Below are 19,547 nucleotides of genomic sequence, written 5' to 3' on the forward strand. Positions count from 1 at the left end.
AAATCGCGGTGCCTGCGCTATCTGAGTTGATACTTTTTATATAATCTTTTTTTGTATTCAGTTTATTTTTGAATTTCTAAAGTAATTAAATTCAGTAAAATTTTGAAATATGAAGGAGGATCTGATTATTAACAGCTGACATTTCATCACTATACTATCATCACTTGACTGACACAACATAGCAAAAGCACAGTCTTTTTGTCATTCAAATTTCATTAAACTACTTCACTTGATAGTGGTTCTAGCTCGACTGACAGCGCAGGTGACCTCCTTGCTATGTGCTGTCGACATCGACCGCGACTTGACTAGTAGCATCCACCGCGACCTACACCTCCACCTCGACCCACTTGTTCTGTTCTTACCCTTAGATGTGTGGTCAATGACAGACTTCTACTGCACAAAAATACTTACTTACTTACTAGCCAACGCCCACCCTTGGCATGTTAGCCATTTGGCGGCGCGCTGACCAGTATAGACGAGCCGTTTCTCGTAGGCGATCTTCATCCTCCTCGGGTGGGTCTGTTATCAGGGCTGGGCACTCTGGAAGGTGAGCAGCATCCATCTGGGGCTGATTACATAGTGGACAGTTGTCATTTTCACGGACGCCGATGCGATGTAGATGGGAGGCCAGGTAGTCATGCCCCGTAGTTGTTCTGAACGCGGCTACACTGATGGGTCTCGGCAAGTTGTGAGGGATTGGTGACTCTATTAGGTGGGCCCAAGATTTTCCAGCACCGGCTTGTATTTGCTGGTCTCTTATCTTCGCTTTGATTCCTCTTTTAATGGTGGACTTTGCTGATGTGTACGATTGGAAGCTAGGGGGCTGTGGAAGAGTAGTGCCTTCTTTTGCAAGTTCATCCGCCGCTTCATTCCCTTCAACACCGACATGACTAGGGATCCATTGTAAAGTAATCAGCCACCCTTTTTCCAGCAAGTTCGATAGTTGGACGCGGCAAGATATTGTTTGGGCACAGTCGGTATATCGATTTGTCGACAGGGCGAGGATTGCGGCTTGGCAGTCGATGAAGAAGGCAACTTTTTGGGGGTGTTGGAGATTCTCGAGACTTTTAGCGGCTTCGTGTATAGCAGCAATTTCGCCATCATAGTTGGTGAGAGGGGCACCCACAGCTATGGAGCCTTTGGAGAACGTTGAGACATATCCTGCTCCTGTTCTTCCCGAGTCCGGCATCGAGGAGCCATCGCAGTAGATGTGGAGCCACTCATGCGCTGGGTAATTGGTGTGTATCGTCTCTAGGGCGGCTTTCCTTAGGACAATGTCTGACGATAAGTGCTTCGGGTCGTTATGGTTTTCAAGACGCAATTCTGTGTTTGGTAGACAGCGGGTGTGTGTAGTTTGCGCTGGGAAGGGGACGGCTTTCGACAGGTCAATGTGGTATTTTTCCATGATTTGATTTGCTACTGTAAGCGGAGTGGTTTGTGTTTTAAGACGTGAGGCTGCTTGTCTATATTCGTCCCATTTTTGTGGAAGTATTCGTCTTTGCCTTTCCCAGAAGGTTAACGCGTGTTGCTCTCTGCGGCATTGTATTGGTTCAATACCGGTCAGGGCTTCCATTGATGTAATCGGTGTTGATTTTGGAGCACCGGTGATGACGCGAAGGGCAGTGTTCTGGGCGACTTCAAGCTTGGAGGTGGTGTTTCTATATCTACTGCACAATACAGAACGCCAGCTAATAAAGCTTTTTCGTGGAAGTTCTATTCTGGTCGAAATTTCCTCACCACTTAGCCAGATAGAACCTTCAAAATTTATCCAGACAATCTTTTTAATATAAAAAAACACTACACAAAATTTCAGTATTATAAACGATCTAGTAGTTGAAAAAATGTTACCCACAACAAAACCCACAAATTCTTTTAGTGTTTTTATAAAAAGTATATTATATTATGTATAGTGTTAAAATAATAATATATTATTTTTAACAAACATAAATAGAATATTACAGATTTTGGCTAATAAAAACATATTTTTCCATTGTAAATCTTGAGGGCCAAAGTCAACAAGATACTGTTTACTATTAGTCTGGGCAGATTATCGGAAAATAGGCCATTTTTGGGAAAAGTTATTTACCAGCAATTTTATTGCTGGAATCGAATCTTATGATTGTATACAGGGTGTTTCATTAATAATTGTCCATATGGTAACTAGAGAAACCTTATCACAAAATACGAAGATTTAACCTAAAACACTTAAATAAAATGTGGTTCCTTACTGAGTTACAGGATGTTTTATCTAAAAATTTAAAAATTATTTTTGATCAGCATTTTAAAACTATTCGACGTATCCTTTGCATACCTGGCAGAAAGTATAGGTACTGTACAAACTGCTAAATTATGTTAAACAAACGTTTCTGTCTATTACCAGAGGCGTACGACGGGGAAAAGTGGATGGTTGACCCTTTCCAAATTCTACACCACTGGCGGAATTGCTATTTTAGTTTAATTTTTGGATTCTCCAATACTTTCTATGAAAATAATATACTCTTCATTCGTAACGATAAAGTCATTAGTTTTCGAGATATTTGAAGTTAAAAATGAAACGACACGGTTATTTTGATTAATGTATTATGTCGCTTCATTTTTAACTTCAAAGATCTCGAAAACTAATGACTTTATCGTTACGAATGAAGAGTATATTATTTACACAAAAAGTATTGAAACATCAAAAAATTACACTAAAATAGCAATTTCGTCAGTGGCGTAGAATTTGGGAAGGGTCAACCAGCCACTATCCCCTGTAGTACGCCTCTGGTAGTAGCTAGAAACGTTTATTTATCTTAATTTAGTAGGGTGTACAGTACCTACATTTTCTGCCAAGTATGATAGGGATACACCAAATAGTTTTAAAGTACTGGGTACAAATAATTTTTAAATTTTAATCATATGAATCATATCATAAATTAATCAAAATAACTGTACCGTTTCATATTTAACTTCAAATATCTCGAAAACTAATGACCTTATCGTTACCAATGAAGAGTATGTTATTTACGTAGAAAGTATTGGAGAATCTAAAAATGGCACTAAAATAGTAATTTCACCAGTGGCGTAGAATTTGAGAAGGGTCAACCATTCACTATCCCCTGTCGTACGCCTCTGGTAGTAGCTAGAAACGTTTGTTTATCACAATTTAGTAGGGTGTACAGTAGTCGCACTTTCTGCCAAGTATGAAAAAGATACGTCGAATGGTTTTAAAATGCTGAGCAAAAATAGTTTTTAAATTTTTCGATAAAACACCCTGTAACTCAGTAAGAAACCACATTTTATTTAAGTGTTTTAGGTTAAATCTTCGTATTTTGTGCTAAGGTTTCTTCAGTTACTATATGGACAATTATTAATGAAACACCCTGTATATTAATAATATAGGTATGCAAAGTCCGCAGATAGTGTGCTACTTTTTTTATTAACAAAATGGCGCCCCCAAATCGTGTTTTTTCAATTTTTGCTCTATAACTCCAAAGATTTTAACTTTACACCAAAAACACCCAAATAAAAATTCACCGTAATGAAATTCTGAATAGAGACATGTTTTTCCCGATTTACTTCGACGAAAACTTTCCCCGAAAAATGCAGGTTTTTCCAACAAAATCTTTAATTTTCAACTAAAATTTTAGATGAGTAATTGTTTATCAATATTTAAATAACTTGGTAATATAGAAGCTCTTTTCGTATAAATTATAATTCCAGAAGCCGATGAAAATTGAATGAACAGTTTAGCAACAATTGAATTGTTAATTAAACATTTACGGTCGCTATAATAACCACAATAATTATGATACATAAGAATAACTATGATTTTTTATAAAAAGACTATCTAATGTACTTTACAGAATTAAAATTGGACTATTTAAGCGGCCTCGGGAATATTTTAAAATTATAAACAATTTTTTGGCTTATAAACAAATAGAATATCTCGGGAAATATTAAATTAAATTAAATCAAGAAAACGGTATTGGAAAAAAAGCGGTAGGGCGCTTCTTCTAAAAGAAAAAACGTTTAATTGTGATGAGTGGTTCCTGAGATACAACCGGTCAAAGTTGACCGGCATTTACGGCAAAGATATAAACAATAGGATCATAATTTTCAAACCATCACCTTTTTATTTTTGTCCTCTTTCTCCGCACCAATTTTCATATCTTTAAAATACTCATAACATATATTATTATAATAAAAACTATCGATATTACGAGTGAAAATGGCCAAAAATAGCAAAATTCCAATCAAAAATTAGGTTGGAGAAAATGTATTCTTAAAGTTCAAAATCGGGGTACGTTAAAAAAATGCATTTTCTCTGCTTCCCATGGAGCAATTTTCTATTCTTTTTTCCCAAGTAACTCGAGTAGAGCCATCTAACTAACGCATTGTTAAATGCCAAAGTTGCTTTTGTTTTGTTATAATAAATTTATTTATTTATTGTAACAAATATTTTTAATTTGTTTAAATAAAAATTGTTTAAATAATTATACAGCTTTCAAATGAGAATATTTGTGTTTTTAACGTTAAAAGGTACACTTCTAGTAAGTTTTTCTAAAAACAGTTTACAACTGGAAAAAATATGTAGTTTTCTTTTCTTATAAATAAATTAATCTATTATAACAAAACAAAAGCAAGTTTGACATTTAATAATGCGTTAGTTAGATGGCTCTACTCGAGTTACTTGGGAACAAAAAAGAATGAAGAAAATTGCTCCATGGGAAGCCGAGAAAATGCATTTTTTTAATGTATACCGATTTTGAACTTTGAGATTACATTTTCTCCAACCTAATTTTTGATTGGAATTTTGCTATTTTTGGCAATTTTCAGTCGTAACATCGATAGTTTTTATTATAATAATATATGCTATGAGTATTTTAAAGATATGAAAATTGGTGTGGAGAAAGAGGACAAAAATAAAAAGGTGATGGTTCGAAAATTATGATCCTATTGTTTATATTATCTTTGGCGTAAATGCCGGTCAACTTTGACCGGTTGTATCTCAGGAACCACTCATCACAATTAAACGTTTTTTCTTTTAAAAGAAGCGTCCTGTCGCTTTTTTTCCAATACCGTTTTCATGATTTAATTTAATTTAATATTTCCCGAGATATTCTATTTGTGTATAAGCCAAAAAATTGTTTATAATTTTAAAATATTTCTGAGGCCGCTTAAATAGTCCAATTTCAATTCTGTAAAGTACATTAGATAGGAACAGTGTCTTTTTATACAAAAATCATAGTTATTCTTATGTACCATAATTATTGTGGTTATTATAGCGAACGTAAATTTTTAATTAACAATTCAATTGTTGCTAAACTGTTCATTCAATTTCCATCGGCTTCTGGAATTATAATTTATACGAAAAGAGCTTTTATGTTACCAAGTTACTTAAATATTGATAAACAATTACTCATCTAAAATTTTAGTTGAAAATTAAAGATTTTGTTGGAAAAACCCGCATTTTCCGGGGAAAGTTTTCGTCGAAGTAAATCGGGAAAAACATGTCTCTATTCAGAATTTAATTACGGTGAATTTTTATTTGAGTGTTTTTGGTGTAAAGTTAAAATCTTTGGAGTTATAGAGCAATAATTGAAAAAAATACGATTTGTCGGCGCCATTTTGTTTATAAAAAAAGTAGCACACTATCTGCGGACTTTGCATACCTATATTATTAATATATAGGATCTTATAATTCGATTCCAGCAATAAAATTGCTGGTAAATAACTTTTCCTTGTATTTTGCTAATTAGCCCAGAGTATATTATTATTGAAAAACTCAATGGATTAAGATTTGCTGGACTCTGAAATTTTAGTATTTACTTATCATGACAACCCTACATTATATTTTGGTATTGGTGACAGTAAACACCAGAGATAAAATCAATGTATTGATGATACCCTAAACACAAACATAGGAACAACAATTTACTAACTAATAACATTGATTACTCTAAATATTGGATAAAGTTTATAAGCCATTGTATGCCAGCGTTGTATTTATAGATCACTGAAAATTTTATTCTTTTTCAAACCTTAAAACTTGTTTACATGTAAGGAAAAAGTTTCCATGGATATTCTAGGCTGTAGTAAACTGCTCGTAAAATTTCGGGACAATGCTTTTTAAATGCAATCATTTTTTTCAAATCCTGAAAAAACTAATAAATATTTTTGAAGTTATACTTCTTTAGGCGCGATTTCATTAAGGGTGAAATTTTATTAATCTGCGCGCATGCGCACACAGGCAGTATGGAGGTCGTTACTAAATGTTTTAATTTATGTATTTATCAGTCCAGAAAAGGGTGGAAAGAATATATTAGTGTTTTTAAATATATTTTTCTACAAACGTGTTAAAAATGCAATTTATAGCACTCCATAGGAGCGTTAAAAATGCTACTTTAAAGCACCGGTGCTTTAAAAATTTTAAGGCACTGCAGTTAAAAGTGAATTGTCAAATTGTGAAACGTCAAAATATTTTTATTTCATTTATTAACATTAATACATATTAATAATACAACTTGCGCAATTTGAGAAAGGTGATTTAAAAGGTTTTTTAAAATTTAATTTAAACTGTATTGCATTTTTAACACGTTTGTAGAAAAAAACTATTAAAATATGTTAGAATAAACAAAAATAAAAGTAGATGTTATTCTGATTTACGTATTGACAGTATAGGCAGTTTTGATGTAATGTCAAGAAAAATATAAAAATGGAATGTCAGTCAAGTTCAAGTAAAAGTTTTTGTAGGTATTGTCCTGTAATTGAGAATGAATAAATTATAATTGTTGATATATAAGACGTTTGTAGAAAAAATATTGTATGATACAGGTACGTGTTAAAAGTACATTTTTAAGGCACTCATGTGAATTGCAGAATGAGCGAAGCGAATCTTTCACACGAAACTTTCACATACGTGCCTTAAAATTGTACTTTTAACATTTATATCATAAATAACTATTATTATAATTTTTGTGTATTTGGACTTTGTCTACCTCGGGAATAAGATAATAAAAAATTTAAAGTAAAATTTAATATTCGTTAAAGACGAAGTGAATTTATAATTCACTTCGTTTGTTTGTCAATATGTCTGAGAAGTCTTGTAGCCCGGATAATCAAAAGGGTATAGCTCAGTGGTAGAGCGTTGGACTGGAGATCAAGTGGACCCCGGTTCGAATCCTGGTGTTTTCTAATCTTTTTTTAATTTTTGGTATTGTTTTAATAAAAATGTTTGGAAAGTAGTAAGTAAAAATTAATTTAATCTTTAAATAAAATACAAATAAACTGTCCGAAAGTATATTTATTTCATTGAAATCATATTTAGAAGTATAACTTCTTACGTGCGTACAAAGTACACACACATTCTTTTTTTTTTTTTATGTAAAGCAGAATGAAAGATTACATTATTACCGAGGGCCGGAAGTCCTTTAGAATAAACAAAAAGTTTCTTTTAAGGTACTAGTATACTTAAGAAGACCAAAAATAATCATTTTTTTCAAGAATTGTTTCCTTAAAATTTTTATTAAAAATGAACATAAAACTTTTTACATATTAATGTCTAACTCTTAGAGAGTACAAAAAATATATCTTTTATCATTTATGCATGTACACTAATATTGTAGAGGGCGCAAAAGTCGAGGCCTCGAAAAATGATGGCGGACAGTTAATCTCAGGATTTGGATATCTGAAGCAAACAAATTGTACTGCATTTGAAAAAGGAAGGTTTCATACGTGACAATTTACCACAATTTGACCAAAAAGTAAAAACTTTTTAACCATGAAAAACTGAAGAAACACGTGCGATTTTTTCACAAAAATTTTTCAGATTTCCGTAAAATCTTCTTTTTGTGGAATTTTTCACTAAGGGTGGTAAATTGTCACGTAAAAAACCTTCCTTTGTCAAATGTCATACGATTTTTTTTGTCTCAGAGATCCCAAGCCTGAGATTAACTATCCGCCATCGGAACTACTTTTTTTCGAGGCCTCGACTTTGGCGCCCTCTACAATATTAGTAATATTATATAGTATATATATATATATATATATATATATATATATATATATATATATATATATATATATATATATATATATATAGTTATATACATTAGTCTATAATAACGATATATTTTTTAATGTTGTTCTGAAGCTATTTTCTTGTGGCATTTTTACAATTTTAACTATTTAGAATGGGAAATAATTATAGTATTTTGTATTTTGACAACGGCACCCGATTTGGGCGTCGAAACGTTAATAAAAATCATTTTTTAATAATATTGTGGCTTATTTCCCATTCTAAATAGTTAAAAAAACGATATATTTTTTGCATTCTCAAAGAGTTAGATATTAATATGTAAAAAGATTTATGTTCATTTTTAATAAAGGTTCTGAGAAAAAAAATCTTGAAAAATGCTTATTTTTGGTCTTCTAAAGTGTACTAGTACCTTAAATGAGATATTTACTTATAAATGAATGCATTTAAAAAGCATTAGCAAAAATTTTGAGCCTACGTTCTTAAAAAAATTATAAACATTGGAAAAAATTTGCTGAATAATAAAAGTTTCATATCAGCCCTTCTTTATTGTTTACTGTATCATTATTGTTGATTATTTTTTTCACCTGTCAAATTCTGACGTTTTTGCTTTTTCAGCCAATCACCACGCGTCCTTCTAGCCAATCATTGAGTGTAATACTGATAAAACAGCCTCTTCCTTGATAAAACAGTCTCTTCCCTGATAAAACTTAAGGTACCCTAAATTTCACATAATACGTTATGAACGACATTGGAAAATCTCATATTAGTTATAAAAATTGTGTTTTTAATAATTGTTCATTTTCGATTTAAACAGTTTTTTATGTATTGACAATATAATAAATAAATTGGTTCATTTTTAAATCATAAAATAATTTATCTATAACCTACTTAAGACATTGATCCTAGTTGTCTTAAAAATATTTCACAGATGCCCGTATTTACTAATAATACATATTGGTTCACACAATAATCTTTTCAAATACCACTCGTCCTCTAAATTTTGCTTGATAAATTTTTTCGTTTTCGTACTTAAACTTCTTTATTTAGGGTAAAATCACTCAAACAAACCGAAATGGATAAAATCACTCGTCCTTCGGACTCGTGATTTTATCATTCGGTTTGTTTTCGTAATTTTACCAAATAAAGAAGTTTTCGTGAAAACAAAAAAATTTATCGATAAAATTTAGAGGACTCGTGGTATTACCTTTGATTAATGTATCAAGTATGATTAATGTATATAGTATTTTTACTACAAAAGCGATATTACGTAGGTCAAAATTTTTGACGTAAGAGAACTGTCAAAACATTAGAATGTGACTTTTCGTTATTGCCATGTTTATAATAAACATGACAATAATGAAAAGTCACAATCTAATGTTTTGACAGTTCTCTTACGTGAAAAATTTTGACCTACGTAATATCGCTTTTGTAGTAACAATACTATAATGTATATATGTACAAACTGTACCTACTCATGTACAAATCTCGGAAATATAAATTGTTGCATCGGCATCATAAGTTTTATTTTATTAATAGTATACTATCAGTACTTAGCTTATCAAAACTTGTTATATTTTATCATATTTAAGAAAAATTATTCCACAGTAACTAATAAAGTAAATGAACTGATTTCAAAATAGTATAAACTTGAAGATACTCGTATCTCATTGAAGCAATTTACATGCGGAAAGCTTATTCGATTTGGCTACAAATTTAGGGATTTTTGTGGAAACAGCGGATACTGTTATAATTTTGACTTTATACTGGCTAAAAATGATCTTGAATATTTGAGCTTAGGATCACGAGTAGTACTTAATATGTTAATTTACATTTCTAAACCTGCAAGCCACTGGGTATTTTTAAATAATTTATTCACCAGCAGAGATCTACTATTTCATTTACAAAGATGTGAATACCAAGCAACAGGAACCTTGCGGGAAAACAGAATAGCAAAGTGTCCTACACAAGATACAAAAACTCTTGGTAAAGAAGCTTGAGGATCATATGATTTTCGATTTGATGTGCCTAAATTGAGAAATACTTTTTGTATAATAGAATGATAATAAGTGTATTACTATACCATCTAATTTAGATAATATACAGTGCGGTGGAATAAGTGTTGCCCCCCCCCTGTTAACTTGTTTATTTTAAGAATATAAGCAAAACGCTCGGACAGGTCGATTTTTAAACTAACCATAGTATACTATAGCATCAACGTTTCGAACTTTACGCGATCCCTCTTCAGGTGACAGCCATAACTTTGATATTTTTAATTGGGAAAGTAAATCATGTGACACCTCATTTAAAAGCTCTTAAAATACTGAGTTCAAAAATGTATAATACTTTAATCCTGTTTGAGAGCGTAGGCGCAAAATTTCGGTCGAATTCTTTCTAAATGTAATTATTTTTTTCGAATCCTGAAAAAACTAATAAATATTTTTGAAAAATTTAAACGCAGAATGAAATATTACAGTATTCTCGATGGTCCAGAGCCCCTGAGAACTCCTATAATGTTTATTTTAATAAGTCACAGCGGTGGAAAAAAGAGAAAATTTAGTGTGATTTTTAATTTCAAATATATCAGTCAAAGGAACTTTTTGTTTATTCTAAGGGACTGTCAGTCCTCGGTAATAATCTAATCTTTCATTCTGCGTTTAAATTTTTCAAAAATACTTATTAGTTTTCTCAGAATTCGAAAAAAATAAATGCGTTTAAAAAGAGTTCGACCGAAATTTTGGGCCTGCGATCTCAAAAAGGATTAAAGTATTATACATTTTTGAAATCAGTATTTTAAAAGCTGTTAAATGAGGTGTCACATGATTTACTTTACCATTTAAAAAAATCAAAGTTATGCCTGTCACCTGAAGAGGGATCGCGTAAAGTTCGAAACGTTGATGCTATGATATACTATGATTAGTTTAAAAATGGTCCTATCCGAGCGTTTTGCTTATATTCTTAAAATAAACAAGTTAACAGGGGGGGGGCAACACTTATTCCACCGCACTGTATAACGTCCTGCACAAGCTAGAAGATGAAATCAAAAGCTCAAAGAATAACATTTATTTCTTAACAGCCAGTATGGAAGTCGAAACATCAATAAAATCATTTTTCAAGTTAAATTGTGGCTTATTTCCCAATTAGAATAATAAAGTACATAAATGTCAAAGAAATAGCTTCAAAACAATAGCAAGTATATGGGTGATTCGCCAAAATAGACGGCAATTTCGAGGTAGAGAAATTTAATTTAAAACATGGTTTAGAATTAGTTCATTTTTAAATATTTTTTATAAAATCAGCTATTCAACTTACCCATGATACCAGCAGGGATCATTTTTAAATATTTTCCGAAAAACGGAAATGTGACTTCGGAGTTGACTAAGTGTCCACGGTGTTGACGTAATTCTCTGTTAATTGAAATTTATGATCGTAACAATTAAATAAAAATTAGTATGTAATAAAACTACACAAAACACTTCCATTTTGATATAAACTACTACAGAAAAACATGAAAAATAGGTAAAATATCCATTGCGTCTGAGTTGATTTAGACCGGCCTTCGTGTTGACAAAACTTTCCAATATGTAGCCGTGTCTTCTCCGTTAAACTTCAAAAATCTAATCTGCTTTTGAACACAATCTTGGCATTTCCTTTCTATACATTCTTATATATTTTCTCCATTTTCTCCATGTCAATATAATGATTTGTTATATTGTTATCCATTTCCACACATGAGCTCCATGTTTTCACATAATGTGCCTACATAGACAGATGTCTCTTTTATCAACATTAGAGAAGACTACCCAAAATGGTATATTCTTACTTCTTACAGAAATAAGCATAGCTGCATAAAATATTACTTTCTTTCATAAAATCTTTATTTAACGATTTTGGGGGCTTTCGCCTTCATTTTTTCGTCGTACTCCAGTGTATACGAGCCATCTATAAAAAGAAGATAATTACCAAACCAACCGAAACATCTTGAGAGCTTACCCTGTAACCCTTTCCTTTATCAGACTAAATTTAAATTGTATTTTTTTAGTTTAAGAATGACCACTCACACACTTTCAACAACTCCGAGGCACGTTCGTCAACTCCGAGGCATGACTGGGCTTCGGAGTTGATTGGTTTGGTGTTGATGATTTCATACATTTTTAATTCTACTTTCTACAAATATTAAAAATAATTCTACTTTATTCATCGTGTGTCAAAAAAACTTTATACCGCATACTAAGAAGAAAAACATATTAAAAAATTAGCAAAATTAAGTTTTTACGAAGGCTTCGGTGTTGACTGTATAAAAACATACGCTTAGCTTAAGACACCTTGAAAAATTTTCTATCGCGTAACGATATTATGTTCGTCCACTTTCTTCCATAATTTGGGTTAGACTTGAGGTTTCCTCTCTTGTCAAACTGCCTGCCATACAGTATAGTGCAGTTTGGCCTAAATTTTCATATATTTTCATGGGGCCTCGGTGTTGATGCACAAAGTTGGTTACATTTTTTAGTAGTAGATTTTTATGGTTTAATTTTAAAAATGAAAGTTATTAATTTGACAGTTTTAAATTACATTGGGTTTGTAATTAATTATTGATAAAATAATCTGCACTTTTTTAACATTTCAGTGTGTAATACTATAAAACAAATCAAAAAACAAGGTGGGTTACAGCCTCGGAGTTGATATTTTGACATTAAAATTGCATAAAATGCTTGTAAAAATACTTTTTTTAAATTAATGTTAAGTGGCGTACATTCATCTATTGTATAACTTAACTTTAGCAACACAATTTGAAACACAGTGTGTAAAGGACTTAGAAAAAAGCGAGTTACACAATATGCCGCTTACTTTGGCGAACCACCCATATACATACTAATAATTTTGGCCAAAGTTCACACCACTGATTGATATGGCGTTAGTACATTCCAAGCTTCTCTAAAAACAAGTCAATCATGACTTTTTCGTTGATCTGTAGCAGTTTTCTACCTATACTTCACTCCTATAGCCCGATCAAAGAACAATCTGACCCCAAAAAAAATAAAGGAAGGATGAAAATTTGGGAATAGGTAGTTGAAATTCTCTATTATTATTATAAAAGAAAAAGTTTACAATTCTACATCCCCTCCATTTTACAAAGATGGAGGGGATAGCCCCCTCCAGAAGGGGAATACCCCCTCTCGAAGGTGAAAAATATACATTCAAAATAAGTCCGGAATTGGATAAAATGACTAATTCTAAGCAACTTTTGTTCTATACAGTTTTTCCCCAAGTCAATACTTTTCGAGTTATTTTCAAATGAATATGTTCATTTTTAACAGAAAAAAACATGTTTTGGACGGTTTTTCGGAAATAACTCAAAAAGTAAGTATTTCAGCGAAAAAAATATTATTAACAAAATATAGCTTATAAAAAACTGAAAAAAATGGTGTATGCTTGAGGTCTGTAGACCCAGTAGAAGCAGAGTTGTATCTAATGAAAAGTAGGTTCTTCTTCGTCAAATTCAAAATCGAATATTTGAACGTGAAATAACGCAAAAACGGAGCACTTTTTCGGGGAAAATTCATTTCAAATTTTTTAAAGTGTTTAAAAAAAGGTTTATTTTTGTTTTTTAAAAAAACTTGTACCATTAAAAGTAAGTGAGTTACGCTCAAAATATTGTTGGCCCCTTTTATTTTTTGGAAAAAAAATCGCGAAAATCACCCCCTAATTAGCATCACAAATAAATTTTATCATTACCACTTCACAAGTTACTTAGTTTATGTATCATTTATATGATTTGTAAGTTTCATCGGTTCAAAGTGCTTATTTTTGAAAAAGCGGTAGTTAAAATGGCTTGAACGAATAACTAATCACGAGTTTAGGCAAATTTTGAACAGCCATAGCATAACCAATTTTTGTCTAACAAGAAAACAAAAGAGCAAAAATATTCAGAAAAGCAAAACGTAGATTTTATTACTGTTAAGATTTTTGGTATTACTAATAATTGTTAAGTTAATTCCATGAACAATTCCATTTTTTTTTTTTCAAAATTAAAAAAAAATGTTTTATTTTAAACCCTATTTTTTTCAAAAATGAGCACTTTGAACCAATGAAACTTATAGATAATATAAATAATACATAAGTAAAAGTAACTTGCGAAGCGGTAACGATTAATGTTATTTGGGAAGCTAATTAGGGGGTGATTTTCGCGATTTTTGTACCAAAAAATAAAAGGGACCAATATTTTGAGCGTAATTCACTTATTTTTAATGTCAGAAGTTTTTTTTTAACAAAAATAAACCTTTTTTAACACTTTAAAAAAGTTGTCATGAGTTTTCCCCGAAAAGGGCTCTGTTTTTTGGTTATTTCACATTGAAATATTCGATTTGGAATTTGACAAAGAAGAACCTACTTTTCATTAGCTACAACTCTGCTTGTACTGGGTCTGCAGACCTCACGCGTACACCATTTTTTTCAATTTTTTATAAGCTATATTTTTACTAAAAATATTTTTTTCGCTAAAATACTTACTTTTTGAGTTATCTGCGAAAAACCGTCCAAAAACTTTTTTTTTTTTGTTAAAATTTAACATATTCACTCGCAAATAACTCGAAAAGTATTGACTTAGTGAAAAAACTCTATAGAACAAAAGTTGCTTAGAATTAGTCATGTTATCCAATTCCGGGCCTATTTTAAACGTATATTTTTTCACTCCCGAGAAAATATTTTTCACCCTGTATTTCTCAATTTTTGTAAAATGAAGGGGATGTAGAATTGTAAACTTTTTCTTATATAATAATAGACAATTTCAACTACCTATTCCCAAATTTTCATCCTTCCTTTATTTTTTTGGAGGTTTTCGTAAAATTTTGTGTTCCCTGATAGGGGCTACTAGTACAAAAAGTGTAGTAAGACGATTGAGAACATAAACATCTACAGTATTTACGGACATAAAATTCCATAGGAAAGAGTGGAGAAAAGTAAAGAGCAGAGACAATGTTCAGAAGAAAATTGTAAAACCAAACCACTGACATTTTGTGGAAAATGTACTTTATCATTGTGTAAAAATTGTTTTATACAATACGATAAAACTTATTTTTATTAGATGCAAATACAACTGTTAATTCCCATAACAGTTTTTAAGTAGTTCATACATTGTAATATTTATGCAATTATTATAATACTAACATCGAGTGATCTATTTACAGAACAGGTCAAAATTCAAAAATGCAAATATAGAAAACAATTTCATGAATATTTCAAGATATTATGTCAAAGTAAAATTTTGAAATTTGAAAAAAAAATGTGGGCGTTATTGGGCTAAAGAAACATGAAATAGAGACAACAGGAAAAATATAATGCTGTAACAAGTATGGACAATTATAAATACATGTAAATGAAACAATGAAAATGTCAATAGTTCATTATGGGCCAAGAAAACAATGCCAAGGAAGTGTTTTAACCTTGTTTGATAATCATAAACCTCAAAATTATTTATAATTTATATACAGTTTATCGAACTACTGAAATGAATTAAGTACATATTAAGTATTAGCATTGTTTATATAGGGAGATAGTTGGTCAGCCCAATAGGAAAATTTGTTTGATTCAAATTGAGACAGTCACCAGATGTCCCCACAATTTCTGTCAGGGTCGCAACATCAAAATGCATAGACACCAAGTTGGATACGATCCTATTCATAACACCCCAACTCGCACGCAAATTAAGAAAAATGAATATATATGGAAGAATATATTTAGAAATTGAATTAATGATGTCATGCTACTATACATTATATTATATAATAGACACCAAGTTGGATACGATCCTATTCATAACACCCCAACTCACATGCAAATTAAGAAAAATAAATATACAGGGTGTTTCAAAAAAAGGTAACCCCGACTCTAGGGTAGGTAAAAAACTGAAAAATAATTGAGGTTTGCTTAATAAAAAATTTTTGTAACGCCATCCGTTTTCAAGATACAGGGCGTTGAAGAAAAAAAAATTTACGCATTTTTTACGATTTTGCCGAAAATACTGGCAACATTGTAATGAAATTTTATACGAATATGTTTTGGAAGCTGATACATCCCATGAATTTGTTTTTATATCTGATTCTCATAGAGGGCGCTAGTTACACGGACCGTACTAAGTATTAGTCAATATAACTTTTTTAAGAGTATAATTATTAATTAAAATTTCAAGTAAACTTAAACATCATTCAATTTTACACGAAAAAGGTACTCTTGGTAAAACTCGATACTGTGTACCGTTTTCGGAATATTTTGAATTGAAAATTATGAAGTAATAATTGATGCTGGTAGTAACGATAAAGTTCTAATAGGTATACCTCTATTTTCTCCAAGTGTGCCATGGAAATCTGACATTTATTGATTGTTATGACGATAAATCAACAATAATTAGAGTTTTTAAACGTTGTTTCAATTTTTCAATTTTCAAAAATGCGTAAAATTTTTTTTCTTCAACGCCCTGTATCTTGAGAACGGATGGCGTTACAAACATTTTTTACTAAGCAAACCCCAATTATTTTTCAGTTTTTTACCTACCCTAGAGACGGGGTTACCTTTTTTGAAACACCCTGTATATGGAAGAATATATTTATTTTTCTTAATATGTATGCGAGTTGGGGTGTTATGAATAGGATCGTATCCAACTTGGTGTCTATGCATTTTGACGTTGCGACCCTGACAGAAAGTGTGGGGACATCTGGTGACTGTCTCAATTTGAATCAAACAAATTTTCCTATGGGCCTGACCAACTATCCCTATATAAACAGTGGTATTAGTATTAGTAAAGAGAGATATTTAACTTCATAAAATTTAAATGTGGTTTACGATCAGTTGTATTTTATTCCCTTATTCTGTTCTCCCTAAAATCTCCAATGTTCACCATAATATCAAAGTAAGTACTTATCCATTTAAAATTGGTTATATTTGAGAAATTTTAAAATACATAACACAAGAACTAGAAGAGCTATTTTTTACATAAGGACTAAAATAAAAACTCAAAATTTACATCAAGTAATAAAAGATATCAAACACAGGTTCCTAAAACTTATAACTCACAGAGTGATCTAAGAAAAACAGCATAGCATATGATAGAAAAAAGATTTTCAAAGGACTGGTTGATCCTATAACCATATAATCCTATAAGCTCTATATAAGATAATAATCACTTTTGTATTCACGAAAAGATAGACAAATCCTAATCTATTCAATTTCTGAAGGCAAAAACAGTACTGAAATTAAAAACTTGACTTAGATCATTACAATTTATATAATTAATTCTGCAATACCGAACATAAATCAACAATATATGTGTTGTTCGTCAACTAAGCAGGCCTACTATACAGGAAAGAGACAGTAGATGTATGAAATAATGAGAGCGATGGGCCTACCAAGTAAAATATTCAGGATGGTAAAAGTGACAATGGATAAGACAACAAACGTAATAGCATTGAAGGGTATAAATCAAACAATTTTGAAACAGAGGAAGAATGATGATAAGGAGACTCACTATCAACAACTTTTTTTAATCTGCTTACAGAAGGAATAATGAGTAAAAGTAAAATAAATAACCAGGAAACAATCTTTAAAAATGGCCATCAATGTATAATGTATGTATAACAATTTGCAGAAGATCTAACACTATTATACACTATATACGGTACACTAGGTTACAATTAGTTGACTCAGTTATAGATCTGGGTGTTATTCTTGACACTAACTTGAATTTCAACCTACACATTAATAGCATGGTTTCTAAGTCATTAAAGATGCTTGGCTTTATTAAAAGATGTAGCTATGACTTTATGACTAGTCATTCTTTAAAACTTCTTTATTGTTCTTTCGTTAGACCACATTTAGATTATGCATCATGTGTTTGGTCACCTCAATATAATTGTCACATTAATAAAATCGAACAAGTTCAGCATAAATTCTTACGTTATTATGCTTATAAGATGCATTCACTGGTCAAAGTTATGAGTCTACTGCAAATTATTCGATTTGACTCATTACAGAGTCGTCGTCAACATAAAGATCTTTGCTTCTCATATAACTTAATTCATGCTCATAAATTCTGTATCTCACTCTTAAATAAAATTGGTCTACATGTACCTTCAAGAACCACCCGTTCTGTGACCACCTTCCACGAAGTCATTAACCGTACAAACTATGGTTCATGTTCCTATCTCTGTAAAACTATTAAATTAGCAAACACATTATCTCCGCATGTTGATTTCTTTATGAACGACTTTACTGCGTTTTCCACGCAATTACATTCTAATACTTATAATATACATATACATATAAGGATATGTATAATATACATATACATATACATATACATATACATATACATATACATATACATATACATATAAGGAATATATATAGATAATATACATATAAGGAAAAGACAAAATACAACATAATAATGGCAGAAACATATAACGAAAAACAAGACAATTTCACATTGGAGATAGATGCCGAAATTACATGCATGTTCAAAAGAGTTTCAGAATTTAACACGTTGAACACCGCGCGAATCATATATACCCTATTCCACGAACATACGCCTGTTTTGGATTACTTCGACAACGAATATTTTACTGTGCAAAATAAGAAGAATGAAAGTAAATTGCAAATTACATTGTTGTTTATTGGAATAATTATTAGCGCCATTTACTTTCGTACTTCTTATGTTGCACAGTAAAATATTCGTTGTTGAAGTAATCCAAAGCAGGCGTACGTTCTTGGAATGGCCCATATACGATTCATGCTTATTTTACTTAGAGGGCCTTGCGAATCACACTTGCTTCGCAGTGACTGCTATATTGTATAGACCACGGCTAAGTCGGCCCAGAGAGCCGTAATACTATATACATTGTGGTGTTCAACGTCTGTTAAGTACTTTCCTGGGTGTAAAAGTAGATAAAACATGAATAAGGGGAGACAAAAATATGAATAGCAAAATGAAACAAAAAGTATGGAGCATTGCTATCATTAATGAAATTCAATTTTTATGTCTTGAGAAAAACAAAAATTAGAAGCTACAAAACAGTTATCAGTGGGAAATATCAGAGGAAAATACAAAGGAATAATAAGAAATTTGAAGAACTATAACGAACCAAAAATAATGAATGTAATCAAAGCATGGAGAATTAGATATCTAGGACACATTGAAACAATGGGAAAGGAAAGAATGATGAAAATTGTACTATCACAAAGCCAACAAATACAAAAAGGAAGGAAAGGTAGACCAAAAATGAGATGGGAGGATAGCATGAAGATTTACAAAAAAATAATATTGAGAAATTAAAAGAAAAGGCATTGCACAGAAAGCAATAGAAGGAAGTGGTCAAGAAATGTATGGAAAGACTAGCTGACTAGCTCTTCAATACTGTCATATATGTCATTAACCCTTAACTACAGATATCCCATTATTACCACCTAACAATAGATCCCCGGTATTTTTTTCCGGTCATTATAAAATAGAGTCAAAATATAAAGTTAATAATAAAAC

At 31.2% G+C, this 19,547-nt stretch overlaps 1 protein-coding gene across 1 annotated transcript in view; it reads right to left on the reverse strand.

Moving 5' to 3' along the window:
- The window catches only part of LOC114329796 (glycerol kinase), a 62,035-nt gene that overhangs the window by 41,832 nt on the left and 656 nt on the right, over positions 1-19,547 (reverse strand). The window lies entirely within an intron of this gene.

This window comes from Diabrotica virgifera, chromosome 9, assembly GCF_917563875.1.
Source record: "Diabrotica virgifera virgifera chromosome 9, PGI_DIABVI_V3a".
In the NCBI taxonomy this organism is placed as follows: Eukaryota; Metazoa; Arthropoda; class Insecta; order Coleoptera; family Chrysomelidae; genus Diabrotica; species Diabrotica virgifera.